Genomic DNA, 19,121 nt, shown 5'->3' with positions numbered 1-19,121 from the left:
ATGCTGAGACAATGGGTCGGCCAGGGTGGTCAGGTATGTGGATCTTGGGAAGGAGGTAGAAACGGGCAGTGAGGTGTTCCCGGATAATGAGGATGAAAGCTGTGTTTCGGAGATCTCCTGATGTTATGAGGTTCTGTATGGTCTGGGAGATGATGGTTTGGTGATGGAGGTGGGTTCATGGTCGAGGGGGCTTGGGAAAAGGTGTCCTCGAGTTGGTGTTTGGCTTCAGCGGTGTAGAGGTCAGTGCGCCAGACTACCACTGCACCCCCTATATCTGCTAGCTTGATGGTGAGATTGGGATTGGAGCAGGGGGATTGGAGGGCTGCGCGTTGTGAGGGTTACAGGTTGGAGTGGGGGAGAGGGTAGACAGGTTGAGGCGGTGAATGTCCCAGTGGCAGTTGGAAATGAAGAGTTCGAGGGCAGGTAATAGGCCAGCGCGGGGTGTCCAGGTGGATGCAGTGTGCTGGAGGTGGGCGAGGGAGTCCTCGGAAGGTGGGCGGGCGTCCTGGTCGTGAAAGTAAGCTCGGAGGTGGAGGCAGCAGAAGAAAGGTTCGAAGTCACAGCGTGTATTAAATTCATTGATGCATGGACGGAGGGGGATGAAGGTGATTCCTTTTCTGAGGACTGATCGTTCGTCCTCAGTGAGGGGAAGGTCTGGATGGATGGATCACAGTTAACATTTCAGATCAATGCGCCGTCACCGAACCTCTCTGCAGTCAGCCCTGCCTCACCTGAGGACCACACTCTCTCAGAATTGGGGTGCCGGAAGTCAAAGAGCGATGATGTCAGGGGCGGAAGGATGTCACGTGTGATGCATGAGGAATTGTGAGGGGCGGAAGTGGTTTTGGGAATGGCCATGATGGGGGGCGGAAGTGACATCATCAATCAGCGTGGGGGGTTGCTGCTGCACCAGCCACATTGCTAATGGCGTCTGAGCAGTTTCAGAGGCCGGGGATTCTTCCTAAATGTTTGAGGAGTGCTTGTTATGGACGTGGGCTGATAAAGGTTTGTCGTACTTACAGTTTTTGATATTGGAGATGAGGTTGAAATACTGTTTGTTGAGAGTATGAATTCTCCTGACGATGTAGTACAGAGTGGGTCCTTTGCAATTCTGAGAGAGTGTGGTCCTCAGCTGAGGCAGGGCTGACTGTAGAGAGGTTTGGTGACGGCGCATTGATCTGAAACTTTAACTGTGATCCATCCATCCAGACCTTCCCCTCACTGAGGACGAACGATCTGTCCTCAGCATAGCTATCACCTTCATCCCCCTCCGTCCATGCACCAAAGAATTTAATACACGCTGTGACGTCGACCCTTTCTTCTGCTGCCTCCACCTCCGAGCTTACTTTCACAATCAGGACTCCCGCCCATCTTCTGAGGACTCCTTCGCCCACCTCCAACACACTGCATCCACCTGGACACCCCGCGCTGGCCCATTACCTGCCCTCGAACTCTTCATTTCCAACTGCCACTGGGACATTCACCGCCTCAACCTGTCTACCCCCTCCCCCACTCCAACCTGTCACCCTCACAATGCGCAACCCTCCAAACCCCCTGCTCCAATCCCAATCTCACCATCAAGCTAGCAGATATAGGGGGTGCAGTGGTAGTCTGGCGCACTGACCTCTACACCGCTGAAGCCAAATACCATCTCGAGGATAACTCTTCCAATCGCCAGATGCTGCCAGACCTGCTGAGGTTTTACAGCAATTTCTCTTTTTGTTTGAGATTGGCAGATGTTGTGCAACGTTATGAGAACAATGCGTTCTAGAGGCAAACAGGCAGCAAGCACCTGGCAGTGTGAAATAAAAGTGGAATAATGAATGAGTCGGCAGTGTGATGCTGGAGAAGCACAGCAGGTCAGGCAGCATCCGAGGAGCAGGAGAATCGACATTTCGGGCATAAGCCCTTCATCAGGAATAAGGCATGTGCGACTTCCTGAGGTACACTGCTGAAGCCAGGCGCCACCTCACTGACACCTCGTCCTACTGCGCCCGATCACAGCCAAACCTCCCATCATCTCCCAGACAATCACAATCTTATCACCTCTGGGGAATCTCCCATTCACTGCCTCCAACCTCATTGTCCATGAACCCCCCACTGCCCGATTCTACCTCCTTCCTAAGACCTGTTGTCTCAGCCTGCGCCTGTCCGACATGATTAATCTCCTCCTACCTCAAAACCTTCATGTCTCCCCAGTCCAGGAAATTCACACCTACGTTTGTGATACCAGCTGTGCACTTCATCTCCTCCAAGGGTTTTATTTTTCTCCGGCCCCCGACGCGTCATCTTCACCTTAGACATCCAGTCCCTGTACTCATCCATTTGCCATGATGAAAGTCTCCAATCCCTCTGTTTCTTCATCTCACCCCATCCCAACTAGTACCCTTCCATCGACACCCTCATCCACCTGGCTGAACTGGTCCTCACCCTCAACAACTTTTCCGTCCAATCCTCTCATGTCCTCCAAACCAAAGGGATAACCATGGGCACCCGCATGTGACGTAGCTATGCCTGCCTGCTTGTCAGATATCGGGAATTGTCCATCTTTCGCAGTTACACTGGCACCGCTCTCCACTTGTGCCTCCACTACATTGATAAATGCATTGGCGCCACTTCGTGCTCCCACGAGGAGGTTGAACAGTTCAACAAAGTTACCAGTATGTTTCACCTCGATCTCAACTTTACCTGGATCATCTTAGCAACTTCCCTCCCCTTCATGGACTTGTCCATCACCTTCTCCAGCGAATCACTAATGACAGACATATACTACAACCCCACTAACTCCCACAGCTATCAATACTACACCTCCTCCCACCGCACCTCGTGTAAAAATGCAATCCCTTATTCCCAATTCCTCTGCCTCCACCACATCTTTTCCCAGGATGACCAATTCCACCTCAGAAAGTCCCAGTTGTTCTCCTTCATCCATAATCGCAAATTCCCTTCCCACGTGGTTGACGATGCCCTACAGTGCATCTCATCCACATCACTCACCACCACCCTTCAACCCCACCCCTCCTGCAACAAGAACAGAAACCCTTGGTCCTCAACTTTCACCCCACCAACCCCCGCATAAAACACATCAGACTCCACCACTTCTGCCATCTCTAAACACACCCAACCATCATATATATACTTCCCTCCTCACCGCTATCAGCATTCTGAAAAGGCCATTCCCTCCACGAAACCCTCGTCAGGTCTACAACCCAGAATAAGCCCACACCCCACTGCTGGAATCTTTTCCTACCACCACAGGAAGGGTAACACCAGCGCCCACACCACTTCACTCATCTCCGTCCAAGGCCCCAAGGGATCCTTCCACATCCGTTAGACATTCACCTATACCGCTTGCAATGTCATCTACTGCATCCGTTGCACCCAGTGTCCTCTCCTCTGCATCAGGGAGACAGGATACCTTGCAGATCATTTCAGAGAACATCTCTGGGACACTCGCAGCCACCAATTTCACCATCCCGTGATTGAACACTTCAACTCCTCACCCCATTGCGTCTACGACGTAAAGGTCCTGGGCCGCGTTCACCACCAAACCACAACCACCCAATGCTTGGTGGAGGAACGCCAAATATTCCGCCTTGGGACTCTGTCACCGCACAGGATAAGTATCAATTTGAACAGTTTCCTCATTTCCCTTTCCCCAAGTTCCAAGACTCAAACTTGGAACCGCCCTCTGGACCCATTCCATCTCTGCTCCTTCTGAACTATCATCTTCTCCCTCATCTTCATCCAACTATTGCTTTCCCAGCTACCTCCCCCCAACCCAACACCTCCACCATTTATCTCTCATTCCCGACTCACAAGCATTATTCCTGTTGAAGGGTTTATGACTGAAACGTGGATTCTCCTGTTTCTCGGATGCTGACTGACCTGCTGTGCTTTTCCAGCACCACACTCCCGACTCTGATCTCCAGCATCTGCAGTCCCAACTTTCTCCTAGGAATAATCAATGAACTCGGAGTGAAGATTTCCCGGATTGCAGTGATCACAGTGGGACTGAGATTTGCATTTATTTTGGGTGAGGGCAGGCTGGATCTGAGACGAGCGCTTAACACCTAAACAACGGGAATGGTATCCGATAGCGAAGTTAGGGCGGGCTGAAGTGAAGTGGAAAATTCTGTCAGACGGTGGATCAGTACAACTGCATCATATCAACCAAACTGGAAAAGACATGCAGAAGGAGCAAATCAACTTCAGTGCAGGCACAATAACAGGTAAAGTGGAAAGAAGACAATACAATACAATGAGATGGAATGGACTTGTTTATGAGAACGGATTAAATATTTAAGCTATTTTACATACAGACTGTCGTCACATTGGAAAAAGGAACTTACAGCAGTGTAACGGTGATATTTGCCTGCGACATCACAATTCCAAGTGACATTGACATATTATCTTCTACTGCAGCATGGCCAAGTGAAAGCATGATCGCCCCATCAATCAGAATTCAATACTTCAAAGCTCTCCTCTGTGCTGCACCTGTAGTCAGATCCCAATCGCTTCACAGTCTATCTTTTTCTGCTTCCTGCCTCACGTAAACACTTGAAACCTGATCAAATCTCGAGTTTCTGCTTTAACCCATATTTTGTAACTCCCGAGCTGACGCAGGTACGAGTGACCAATTGGCCTTTTGGAGCGCTCTCACTGTGGTATGATCTGAATGATAAAGTGCACTGTATCTGGTCCGCAGGACACTGCAGAAATTATCCCAGCCCAGCGCACTGAGCTGCCTCCATTGATAGAGCTGTCTCCATTGGTAGAGTACCACAGTCACAGCGAACATCTTTTGATGTCATCCTCGAAGGTACTTGCTACAAAAAAGCAAAAGACGGCTGGAAACTGCTGTCGTCAGTGCGATACACAGAGGCCCAGCGGGAGCCTAGTGGCCCATAAACCAGAAATCAATGGATAAAAATATTCTTCTTTTTAGAAGAATCCAATTCAAACCATCAAGATAACACTTCCTGGGGAGAAAATGGATGTGGGAGAGCAGACAGTCTCAACTGGTTCCAACATTTACAATCTTGGTCCGTGTGACAACAGAAGCAGAAACCTGGGACTGTTTATCTTGCTTCTGAAAAACAGGTCAGTAATGTTTGAAGAACATAGATATTTCTTACTGGTGTTCATGAAAAGATCAAGAGCAGAGTTTGGTTCTCTGAGTATGGTCTGACTTCTGGGTTATGGACTGTGATATTCTGCTCACATGATCTGAACACATACAAAGAAATGATTCAATGACAAGATCTGCTGAATCGGATTCCGTGAAGAACAGAAGCCGATGTAATGATAAGAGCAATAAGAGTGGGAATGCACCAAATTATTTTCCAGACTCGAGGAGAGTGCACAGTGCTGTTTCCAGGAGTCAATATCTGTACAAGTAGACTGAAACAGCGTTGGGTGTTATTGTACTGCATCTTTTGTATAATGGTGCAAAAGCACGGAACTTTTGTATAGAGGGGATAACTTCAAAATCCCCAAAGAGGCAAAACACACAAATGAGGTAAAACCAAAGTAACCACACAATTTGGTGTTACATCATGCGGTAAACTTCCCTGCTCACATTTCGTTCAAAATCGCTCTCTGTCTAATTCCTAAGACTGATATTCGAATAATGGATGACCTATGTCAATAAAAACTGCTCTGATCTCACAACTTCAGCATTTCATATGCCCCCTTATGTATGTCTGGCAATAGTAATTCCTCCCTCACTGTGTAACTCCAGCACACGTAGAGAACAAATAACTATAAGAACAACAGTCAAGTATGTGACTGGGATTTGACCCGATTCTGTTGCAACCAATCCTTTCAGCTGTAATTGAAATTGCTTCCACCTTTCCTGTGTCCGTAATAAGATTGCATATCTTAGAAGTGAGTCTTTCTTGCATTGAATTGTACTCAGCATCCTTTCTCAGGTTGAAATTTACTGGGATATAAAGACATGATGAATGAACCACTGAACCACAACACTGTGGGATCTTTGGTGGTGATGTGCTGCCTCACTGGTACCTCAGTCACTTACCCTGCTTCATTTCCCTGAACCGTCTGGTTCTGAAATTACAGCTAATGCACACACGGTGAAACTGACATGAACGTGTGATGATTGAAGCATCAAGTTCACGAAAAGGATACAAAAGTGATACAAAAATGTTAAAAATAGACTACATTGAAAAATGTGTTTCCATTGGTTTCTGCATTGTTTACAGACAGTGTTACCTCGCTGTCGCAGGGTTTTTCCTTCGATTAGCTTCAATCGGCACAGAATTCGAATCAATTAAACTTCAACAACTTTCTTCTGAAAGTTAATATAGGTAACATGAAACATTTTCCATTAATCAATAAGCTTCACCATTCCTGCATCCAAGAACACGTTGCACAGTTTCCATGAATATTGAAAATATAAGAATGGTATGCAAGAATAAATTCAATTACAGTTGAAATTGGAAAGTAGGAAGAATGCACAAAAAGTCACATTCCAACATTGGCTTAACCAATGCCCTGTACAGCCTCAACATCATCTCCCAACCCCTGTACTCAATACTCTGACCAATAAAGGAAAGCATACCAAACACCTTCTTCACTCTCCTATCTACCTGCGACTCCACTTTCAAGGAGCTATGAACCTGCAATCTAAGGTCTCTTTGTTCAGCAACACACGCTAGGACCTTACCATTAAGTGTATAAGTCCTTCTAAGGTTTGCTTTCTCAAAATGCAGCAGCTCGCATGTATCTGAATTAAACTCCATCACTTCATACCTTTTCTTTAATCATGTTTTGTTAGCATGTCAGAATGCCCAATTGTGTTAATCAGAATTACCTCACTCCAGCTATACAATAAACCAATAGTGTTAGTTCCCATTGTCTTCTACTTCTGCCACTGTTTTTTCCTAATTCTCCTTAATATTATTCAACTGTCACTATTAGGTATTATACTGCCACCTGTGCTACAATGATCTTCCATCTCAGACTAATCTGTCATGATTCGATATTTAGCTACCCCATATATCACAATGTTTTCCATTCCCAAGCTGACTCTACTAACTACTGATTAGATATTTAATGTCATATCCTGCTACAAATGTGTGAAGCAGGCTGACTTTACTATGAATTTATTATTTAAAGTCAGGTCCTAAGTATTTCTTGTCACGACTTGTCCCAACCTGCCATGATGGTAGTTAGTAGGCGAGTCTGACTTTACTAATTGTTATTATCTCAGTCTGCCATAGTAAACTTTCAGTCCAGTCTGACTTTTCTATTTGGTGTAGGAGCATTCCACTATTCTTATCCCATCCTGCCACAATGGCCCCATCCTCCCCAGTAAACTTTTGACGAGTGTAGCATTCGCGGACCTTTGTAACAGATCGCCAGTAGTTTCCATGCCTTTACTCTTCCCATGCTTTCATTCTCTGCATTTTCTGTACAGTGTTCGAATTTTTAATCAGACATCTGCTTATCTTCACTCCCCTTTCCAGTACCTGGTCTTTCTCCCAAGTATTCGTCTAGATACTCCTGAAATATTTTGATGACTCATAGTTTTACTACACGTTCAAACAGTGAATTCCAAACAAACAATACTCTCAGAGTGAAAACGTTCTTCCTATATCTCGTCTGAACATCCTCTCGCTTGCGTTTAATGGAGATACATGGTTGTTAACTCTTCCCATAAGAAGTTTATTCATATCACACATACTGATCCCCTTAATGTGCACCTTAATCCCTTCCTCACTCAGCCTTCTCCGCTCTCAGATTACGAGCCTGAGCTGAGCTCATCTATCTTCGCCATGGCGATAGTGTCATGCTGGAAAAGTACAGCAGATCAGGCAGCATCCGAGGAGCAGGAGAATCGACGTTTCTGGCATAAGTCTTTCATCAGGAATGAGTTTTGTGAGTGGGGACTGAGAGATAAATGGGAGGGGGTTGGAGTTGGCTGCAAGGTAGCTGAGAAAGCGAATGGTGGATGGAGGCGAGGAGAATGTGGGCGGCACGGTGGCACAGTGGTTAGCACTGCTGCCTCACAGCGCCTGAGACCCGGGTTCAATTCCCGCCTCAGGCGACTGACTATGTGGAGTTTGCACGTTCTCCCCGTGTCTGCGTGGGTTTCCTCCGGGTGCTCCGGTTTCCTCCCACAGTCACAAAGATATGCAGGGTCAGGTGAATTGGCCATGCTAAATTGCCCGTAGTGTTAGGTAAGGGGTAAATGTAGGGGTATGGGTGGGTTTCGCTTCGGCGGGTCGGTGTGGACTTGTTGGCCCGAAGGGCCTGTTTCCACACTGTAATGTAATGTATGTAATGTAATGTAATGTAAAAAAATGTGATAAGTCAGAGGGAGAGAGATGAATGGGTCCGGAGGGTGGTGCTGAGTTGGATGTTTCAGACTGTGATAATGTGGGAGGAGGGGAAATGAGTAAGCCGTTGAAATCCACATTTATCCCGTGTGGTTTCAGGGTTCCAAGGCAGAATATGAGGCGTTCATCTTCCAGGCTCAGGTGGTAACGGTTTGGTGGTGGCTTATGCCCGAAACGTCGATTGTCCTGCTCTGCAATTCACATGACAGGAGAGATGTGAAAACCAAAGACTTAAAAAAGGACAAAAACGTATAGATTCAGAGTTAATAGAATTAGACACAGTGCATACAGAAACCATTTGGTCAGTTGAGTCTGCACTGTGCCGTGCAAGAGATTCACACTCCCCCTCTCTATCTTTCTAAACCCGCATTTATGATCTACTTACAAAAAAATGGAAATTCCTCCAAAAGCTCAGCGAGTCAGGCAGCTTCAGGTGGAGAGAAATCAGAGTTAGCATTGCGAATTAAAAACAGTTCCGAGGAAGAGTCTGTTGACCCGAAATGGTCATTCTGTTTTCCTCCAGCTGCAATTCTGACTTTTGACTCTGATTTACAACACTTACAGTCCATTCAGACTTTGTTTGCCATTTACCTGAATTGCACACCTTTGCACTTTGGGAAGGAATCGGAGCAGCCAGAGGAAACTCACACGGGAGAGAGAGAAAAGGAGTGTGCAAATTCCACACAGTGAGTCACACAAGTCTGGAATCGAAGGCGGGTTTCTGGCGCTGAGAGGCGCAGTTCTACCCACTGAGCCCTCAAAATATGCAAGCGCCCATCCTGGAAGAGAATTGAACCCGGTCTCACGCAATGACGGGCAGTGGTAATTTTCAGGAATTGTATGCAAAAAGGCGCCTATGTTAATACTGGAAATTAACATTCGTTTAACTATCCAAGCTCTTTTTTTTAAATTTCTTGGCCTATAGCCCTGTATGTCTTGGCATCACAAATTCACATCTGAATGCTTCTAGAAGTTATGAGGATTTCTGCCTCTCCAAGATTTGCATCCATTGATTCCAAATTTAAAACAACCGCTGTTTCAAAACATTTGTAGGCACATTCACTGAAATCTTTCCTCTTATATTCTTAAATGGATGCCACCCTACCCCTCCCCCCGTGATCGATCTCACCATCAAAGAGAAACGTTTATTTCAGTCTACGCCATCCATATTCCTTATTATTTTGTACGTCTCAATCATTTTTGCTACCAATTTCTTCTGTTTGAAGAAAAACGCCTTCAGTTTATCCAATTTCTCTTCATAACTGAAACTCTTCTACCAAGAGAATACCCTGGTAAATCTCTCCTACATCATTTCCAGTGCTATCATATCCGTGCTATCATGCAAATTGCAGAACGGCACATAATAGACAAGATAGAGCTAAGATACATTTAAGATAGAGGGTGATGGGGTCCGGATTGCACCTCCTGAGGGGGTGTGGGGGGAGCTATCATGCCACCGTGGGGGGCACCGTGGCACAGTGGTTTGCACTGCTGCCTCACAGCGCCAGAGAACCGGGTTCAATTCCCGCCTCAGTCGACTGACTGTGTTGAGTTTGCACGTTCTCCCCGTGTCTGCATGGGTTTGCTCCGGATGCTCCGATTTCCTCCCACAGTCCAAAGATGTGCAGGTCAGGTGAATTGGCTATGCTAAATTTCCCCTCGTGTTAGGTAAGGGGTACATGTAGGGGTATGGATGGGTTGCGCTTCGGCGGGGCGGTGTCGACTTGTTGGGCCGAAAGGCCTGTTTCCACACTGTAAGTAATCTAATCTAATCTGAAGGACCTGAATTCCCAGATCTCTCTGCTAATCAACTTTACCCAAAGATCTTCCGTTTACTTGACTCGAGAATTAGACTTCCCAAAATGAATCACTGCACATTCACCTGGACCCAATTCCACCTGCCACTTCTCCACTCAACTCTCCTGTCTACCTACATTCTCCTTCATCCTTTGACGGTCCGCTATGCTGTCTGCAACTCCAACAATCTTCGTGTCATCTGCAAATGCAAAGACGATATTTGGGCCAGCAACCCTTGGAGACTGGAGCGTGGCAGCTGCTGGTAATTAGATTTGATGAATAAAATCTGGAATATAAACCCGCTCAGAGGAAGAGTGACTAAACGTTCTAATTTGCTGGAAACCCATTCATTTATGTCCCTTCAAAAGGGAAATCTGCCGTCATTAACGAGACCTGCCAACATATAACTCCAGACCCACAATAGTACGGTTCACCCATAAATTCCCTCTGACTCAGTTCAAGGAGAGTTAAGGATGAACAACAAATGCTGTTCAGACTATGATAGCCACACTGCTTGGGAGAATAAGGAAGGGTAAAAAAGATACATGGATGACAGGGAAAAAATCGGAGTCGTCTCAGCGTGGACTCAAATTCAACCGATTATCCAAACTAAATAGACAAAAGGATACCCTCGCTGCCATGAAGTAAGGTCTATGGGGGCGGGGTCTGTAGGAAGGGATTACATTACCGCTGAAATGTAAACTCACTTGCTCAGTCACAATGTGGATAGGTCATTCACCACTCCCATATTTGAGAAGGAATCAGTCAGGAGACCAACCTACAGAGTTGCCATTATGTTTACAAATGATAGCAAGGGTCCGATTCTGTTGTTATTACAGGTTTTAATCTCATCCAGCAATGAACCATGTTTGGATGCCTTTTTCCAATGGAGTACCACTGTTTCCTGATGTAGATCAATAATTCAATCTTAGTTGTCGTAGAAGTTTACAGATGATGCAACAATTGTTCATGTAGTTGACTGTGATGAATAATATCAGGGATCGCAGGGATGAGGTGGAAGGGAAAAACGGCGAATGGAATTGAATTCAGACCAATAAGTGGTAATGCATTTGGGGAGTTGAAACAATAACAGTGAGGATTCTGAGTGGTGTACAGGAACAAAGAGATCTTGGAGTGGACATTCAGAGATCTCTGAAGATTGTTGGACAGGGAGATCAGTTGTTGGAGAGGGTTTTTGGATATTTTCCATTGTTGACCACAGGCTGAGGATGATATTCAATCTTTAGCAACCGCCAGTTTAGGAAGCAACTAAAGAAATGATAAGAAGTCTGGTAAATGCAATAATCAACATTTTTAAAAATTGTACGATAAAAGATGGAAGGCTGAAGTACAGCTCTTTGCCCATCAAGACCACTTCACCACTCAATGAATTTCCCACTGATTCCTCTACAAGTCATGCTGGTATGTGTCTTGGAGGGTAATTTGTAAATGGTGGAGTTTCAGGCATCTTCACCCTTGTCCTTATTGTCAGTACAGATTTTGAGCTTTGAATGTTCTGTCAACAAAGCCTGGATGACTTACTCCAGTGAATCTTCTAGGTGGTGCACTCTGCTGCAATTCTGCCTTAGCAGCTAAGGGGATTTAATATTCCAGTGCTGAACAATGTACGTTATGTGACTGCATTGTCGTGGAGGGTGCCCAGTTCCTTCAGTGGTATCGAAGCTGCACCCACCTAGGCAAATGGAGAGTTCTGTTAAACATCGAGTCTGTGCCTTGTGGAAGATGAAGGCTTCACTGAGACAAGAGTTGAGTTAATAATCAAACAAAGTCGACCGACGGACATGCTTTTGTCGTCAACTTCTTTGTACGGGCGGTGAGGTTGCAGTTCTCCTAAATACTAGCTCCCAGGACGATTACACAGAGGAATTCAGTTACAATGAAGCCATTGAATGTCAATCGATATGATTAGACTCTCATTTGTCAGATTTATCATTTCTGCATTTGGTCCTTCTGTGGATCAATCTAATTCCAATCGCTTTCAGATTTTAAGTTCCAATTCCCGTCTGCGCCTGAACTTTCAACCCGTTTCCTCGCCAACATTTCTCCACCTGTCTTCAAAATATGTAAGGACGCTGTGAAGGACAGCGGAGATTTACAAATGTGTTGCTAATTCTGTATAAAATGGAGCTTCCGTTGCACGATTGGTTAGACTGGGATTATTCTGCTTCAGACAGGGGAGGTGTCACAATAACAATTATAAACTTTCAATATTCATGGGTCTTGACAGAGGAGATACAGGCAGGTAGTTTGCCTATACTGTGAGGAGAGCACAGATGACATAATCTCAGAATTAGATATTGCCCATTTAATTCAGAAATGAGGACTAATTTCTTTGCTCAGGGGCCAGAGAGTCTGTGCCATTTTTACAACAAACACTGTTGAGTTTGAGGTGTTGGATACTTTCAGACTGTGTCAGATAGTTAATCAGAAAGATGATGAAAGTTTATCGAGGTAGGTGAGCAGAAAGGAGTTTAAAACGATCAGATCAACCAAATGTTCGTTGAATGTTGGGGCGGAGTCACATCTTAGACGGTGGGAGGAAACTGGAGCAAACCTACAGGAGGAATGTGCAAACCCCACCTGAGGCTCAACTCGAACCTGGGACGGTGATGTCGTGAGGCAACAGGGCTAACCACTGAGCCACTGGGCCATTTATAATGCTTTTGGTGGAATATTGTGACAAATCTTTTAAAATCCAGACTTTTGGAACCGAATCGAATTCAGGTGCACATGTTCACGAAATGCCTTTACATTTAAAGTCAATCAGCTTGGACATTATTTCCCCGCGGCTTCCAACCAACTAAACCCCATCCATACTCCTTTACCTAGCTACACACTGTCTCTCCTTGTGAAATTTATTCCTTGTGTGTCACCAAGTGTACCCTTCCAAATGCTTTGAAAAACAGATTCTGGGAGTGACAGCGATTCTGCTCTCATCATTTCTTCGTCCTTCAAAGTTTTATCAAAGGTTTTGAATGCCTGATGTTAAGATTTATACTTACTTGAAAGAGGAAATTTTCCACCTATTTACTCTGTCCAAACATTTCATAACGTGAAAAAACCCCAATAAGTCTTCCTTGGTTCAGGGATAATTGTTCTAAATTTTCCAAGAAAGCAAGTGAATAAAATCTCATCCTCAGTACACTGCGCCAGCATCGTCTGTCATGGCTTTACATCCCAGTAAATACCGTCATTATCCTCTCCGATAGAATCATAGAATCTTACAGTGCAGAAATAGCATTTCAGTCAATCGATCCAGTTTCCACTTTCTGAACAGCATCTCACCCAGACCTATGTCCCCGCCCTATTCCCTTATATTTCACCTGAAGAAGGGGCATCCCTCCCCTATATGATGTCAAATAAACCTGTTGGACGATAAACTGGAGGCCTCTGAATTCTGACCTGGTCCCCGAGTTACCCATGGCTAATTCACTTAACGTACTTAATTCTCTCCCTGGACACTAGAGGGCAATTTAACTTGGCCAATCAACCAAGCCTCAGACCGAACAGCAGTTCGTGCTGCGGGAAATGTTTCTGCAATCATATTTGGATACTTTTACCCTGTTTCTTCGTCAGCTTCCTGCTTCCAGTAGACATTTCAATCCGGAAAAAAAACTCTGTCAAATGGTTTTCATTCCAACACAAGATGCAGTTTTCAGAAATCACATATTTGCACTTTCACTGAAACTCTGCCTCCCTGAGAGCTGCAACCCTTCCTCACCTTGGTACAGGCAGCACTGTCCTTTCTGTGACATGCCCCATCGAGAATGGAAGGACAAGTATCAATACTCGCACTTGGGAATGGGGCGACAGTTTTAAAATATTTACACTGTCCCCAGCGTAGAATTGAGCCTTGTGACAGGCGGGGACACTACCGAAGACAAGTGTGTCAAAGGAGGTCCTTCAGCCAATTGTGGCCGCACTTGTCAAAAACGACTGCTTAATGAACTGAATCCCATTTCCCAATGTTTATCCCACAGCCTAATATATCTTGGCATCATAAGTTCACATCTGAATTTTTATTCAGGTCGTAAAGGTTTCTGCCGCTCTGAACAATGCAGACAGTTTATTCCAAATTCCAATCCCCCAGCTGGCTGATAAAGCTTTTCCGCACATCTTCTCAAACCGTTCTGCCTTTCTCCTTAAATCTGTGGCCCGTGCTGATCGATCTCTCCATCAGTGGGAAACTCGTTCAGTCATCCCTGTCCATACACTAACTCAATCATGTCTTCTCTCCATCTCCTTTGCACTGCGACAAACAGTCCACTCTGTCCTGTCTTTCTTCACAACTGAAACTCTTCAGCCCAAACAGTATCCCGGTAAATATCTCCTGCAATTTTCTCAGTGTGATCACATGCCTGCGATAATGTGACTGGCAAAACTGCGCACAAAACATTTGCTTGAACCTAATGAGCATTTGTTTTAAAATTTCTGTATTAGTATGAGGGCGATTATGGCTAGGCAGAATTTATTACCCATTCCGAATTGCCCAGAGGGCAGTTGAGACTCAACCATACTGCTATGAGTCTGAAATCACATGCAGGCCAGATCAAGAAAGGATAGCCGATTCCACCGCAAAATGCCATCTTTGAAACAGATTTTTTTTCAACAATTGTCAATGGATCTATTGAAGTCAATAGACTCTTCATTGAAGATGTTTGATGAATCAAATTTGAAAATCTTAGCATGATGGGATTCAAGCCCGAGTACCCAGACTATTTTCTCGGTCTCTGGATTATCAGTACGATGAAATTGACACAAGACCATCGCAGAAACCACAAAAGATGATCTTTATTAATAAAATATCTTTTCCCCAAAACTGCCCTGCGTCCTTTTCATGAGCCTGAGCCTCCAGTTGTCTCTGACCTATGTCAGCATAAGCTGCTACATGGGGGTTGATTTCGCAACGGCGGTATCCAAATGGATCGACTTGTTTGGGCGTCCCGCTGGTGGGATTGGGGCACCTTCACGCAACAACAGTGACCGCAGCAGCAGCACAGACAAAACAACATCAATGTGAAAGAGAGTGATAGATTGTGCATTGCCTCAGAGAAATGGGAGGTGGGGGGAGGGATGGAAAGGAGGTTTAATGATTGTGGGAAGGAGAGGAATCTCCGACAACGGGTCTTTTTGAATCCTGTTATATGAAACGCAGAGATGTAAGAGAGCGGAAGTTGAAGGTAAAACAATTAATTTCTTAGCATGTGTCACAAAAAGAACAACGGAGGGAACACTTAGTGCCGTGATTTGGTTTCAAATCGAGGTTGCTGTTGTCACAATGCAAAATACCGACAATCACGATCACAGTAACCACAGAACAGGATGCTTGCAAGCAGCAATAAGTGGACTAGCAGAGGAAATGTTCGGAAGAACAGCAAGTGTACATTATCAGCAATCAGCAAACAGTGACAGACATGTGGGAACTGAGAATGAGCTGAATCTTTCAGTTCGATGTCCTCAGAGGCTGTGGAGATCCCTTGAATGAGAATGTTGAAAACTGAGATTGATCGATTTCGACAAAACATCAAAGTCTCGGCGACAGTACAGAATATTGCTGAAATGTATTCTTCAATAGCATTTTAGCTTAACATCGGCATAGCCGCCCAGATCCGAAGGGAAATTAGGATGGGAATGAGTGCGGAGAGTTACTCTCTGGCTCCAGTGATGCAACAGGTGAGCGTGCTGTCCTTCTAGGATGGTATAGCGGCGCAAGGAATTCCGAGATTGAGTGTGGTCCTGCTCAAGGTAATGGTTGTCCCCGTTTATACTATCATAGCGATTTCTGGTGCATCTTTCTAAGACAGCTGAGTGGCACAACTGGGGCGTGTTGAGCCCTTAACTTTGCAGTGGTGGGTTTAAAAGATGATTTTGCTATTTGGATCTGTTTTTCTGACACTGGCGGTGGCAGCTACATTTGATCTCATCAGCTCAGTATCAGTTTCTTCCACACAGGCACGATTTCAACCTGGAGAATGTGGTGTTGGTGTGATATTTTAAACTTGTCATCCTTGGCGATTGGAACACGGAAAGCGTGATGTTTAAGTTCCACGAATAAAACCTGAAATGCAAGCCTGACCTCAGGAGCAGAGATCCTGACTTTAATTTGCTGCAATCCCATTCATTCATGTCTCTTATGCAGGGGATTCTACCATCTTCACCCAGTCCTGCCTACGAGAGACTCCAGGACCAGAAAAAAAAAAAACATGAGCTGACCCTAATCCAAGAATCTCCTCTGTGTGGGGAAGCAGTCTAGTCGGCCCGTCCTGTCCACACGTCCATCCGAAGCGCATCCCACCAGACCCCACGCTATTCCCTATCCCATAAGCCTGCATTTTCCATTGTTGATACCTGTAACTGGCACATCTTTGGTTCGAGGGAGAAATAAAAACACAAACACAGAGAGAATGTGCAGAGTGCCCACAGACAGTTACCCGAGGCTGGGATGGCACCCGGGTTTATGGTGCAGCCAGATAGCAATGAACGAGGGGCGAAGAATAAATGTTGTCCTGACCAGTCATACTCACACCCTGTGGGTGAATGAGAAACAATGAAAACATATTCACAACATGAAAAACAGGATTTGTATCTGTCTGGACACAATTTGAAAGGATCGTTCACACTGGGTAGAAAAAAGGACGCTGATACCACAGAGAAAGCAGAGCAATGTGGGAACTGCTGGAAAGGGATTCAATTAAATACATAAATGGAAACGCATTTAATCAATAACACTGGGGAGAGACCGTTCACCAGTCCCGTGTGTGGGAAGGCATCTCTAAGCAAAACAACCTCCGGAGCCTCCTGCAGGATTATATATCCCATCAGGTGTTCGATTATGCTGTCAGTGTTGCTGTTAATCCCAACCAGCTATTTGTTCCATAGCGTCAATCATAGAGTTATACAGCATGGAAACAGGCCCGTCAGTCCAACCAATCCATGCTGAACATACTGCCAAACTAACCTTGTCCTATCTGCCTCCTCCTGTACCCGTTGAGTGGTTATAATGCCGTTGTAGTTTTATTACTTTGTTGTTAATCAAAAGAAACCTGGTAATATTTTGGGGACAAAGGGTTCAGGTCCTGTTATGACAGATAGTGGAGTTTGAATTCAATACGCACCTGGAATTGAAGAGTCTCGTGGTGACCTGCATCAGTTGTGTGGAAAATCCCATCTGATTCACTCATGCCAGTTCGGGAAGCAAACTCTCATATTCATCTGCTCTGTCCCACAGTAGACTCCAGATGCATAATATCGTGGTTGACTCTTAAATGTCCCCTGGGAAATAACTAATGTACTAGGCATGAATAAGTTTATTTTAAAAATCCCACTTTCCCATTCCTGTTTGGAATCAATTGTCCTTTAAATGTTGCAAAGGTACCCTCAGCCATCACTTCCTCAGCAAGTTAATTGCACACGTAAAACACCTTCCCTAAAAAGAGCCTTAGATGTTTTTTTTTTAAAAAACCCTCTCTCTTTTCATCTTAAACATATGCCCTCTCGTCTTGAAATCCCCATCCTGGGAAAAGGTATCTATCGTTAACTGTAACTTACCTCTCAATAATTCATAAACTTCTGTCAGGTCGCCGCTCAAACCCCTAAACTAGAGTGAAAACACTCTCAACTCGGAGAAAGTGAGAACTGCAAATGAGACATCAGAGTCGACAGTGTTGTGCTGGGAAAGCACAGCAGGTCAGGCAGTATCTGAGGAGCAGGAGAATCGACGTTTCTGGGAAGAGCCTGATGAACGACACTAGCGCGAAAAAAAATGATTCTCCTGCTCCTCGGATTCTGTGTTACCTGTTGTGGTTTTCCAGCACCCCAATCTCGAATCGGAAAATAGTCTCAGCCTATCCAGCCTTTCATTATAACTCAAACCTGCAACACGCAGCAACATGCGTGTATACCTTTTCTGAACCTGCTTCAGCTGAATAATATCATTCCTACAACTGGGCGACCGGAACTGGACATAGTATTCCAGAAGAGGCCTCATCAATGTCCTGCAAAATTTCAACATAACGTCCCAACTAGTATACACAAAGGACTGAGCAATGAAGGGAAGTGTGTCAAATACCTTTGAACCACCTCGTCTGTAGGTAATGCAAACTACAAGGAATTATGTAAATGCACACCGAGCTTCCATGTTCTCCAAGCATGTTAAATGCCTTTGAACCATCTTGTCTGCAGGTAATGCAAATCACAAGGAATGATGTACCTGCATCGCAAGCTTCCGTGTTCTCCAACATACGCAAAGCCATATTCTTTTTGTTGTACCAAAATGCAATACCTGCCATTTATTCAGATTGAACTCCATGTTACATTTTTTAGTCCAACGACTCATTGGATTAAGATCCTTTTGAAACTTAGATAAACTTCCTCACTGTCTACAATTCTGGTGTCGCCTGCAAGCCTACGAAGCATGCTTGCAGTGAGTCCCACTGTTTTCTCATATAGATCAATGATTCATATTTACTTGTAGTGGCCGTGATTTAGCAGTGTGGAGATCATACAACAGTTAGTCATGCAATTAACCATGAGGAAGAAAGCCGCAGACTGCAGGGAGATATCAAACAATTGGAAATAAAAATGGTGAAAGCAATTCATTCCAGGGAAGTGGGTGATAGTGAGGCAAAATTAAACTTTAAACCAGCTGACCATGCTCCAGTTGTGGCACTCAGCTGTCTCAGCAAGATGCACTGTAGATTGCTGTTATTATAAACGCGAACACATTTTCCTCTCTGCCCCGCTTTTGACCAGTAGCACTCCCAACCTCGGAGTTGCTTGGGCGTCTAAACCATCATAGAAATAACATGCATTCTCCGGTTGTGTCACTTGAGCCCTCGAGTATCTCTGCGACCTCATTCCCATCTCGATTTCAAGTTGGATTCTCGCGACTGCGCCTCAGTTCCTCTGATTCTGGGGCTAGGAACTGGGACTACATAGCAG

This window comes from Chiloscyllium plagiosum, unplaced genomic scaffold (genome assembly GCF_037043375.1).
Source record: "Chiloscyllium plagiosum isolate Xiang-an unplaced genomic scaffold, Cpla_swu_hap1 HiC_scaffold_47, whole genome shotgun sequence".
Lineage (NCBI taxonomy): Eukaryota > Metazoa > Chordata > Chondrichthyes > Orectolobiformes > Hemiscylliidae > Chiloscyllium > Chiloscyllium plagiosum.
Note: the sequence above shows the minus strand (reverse complement) of the source record.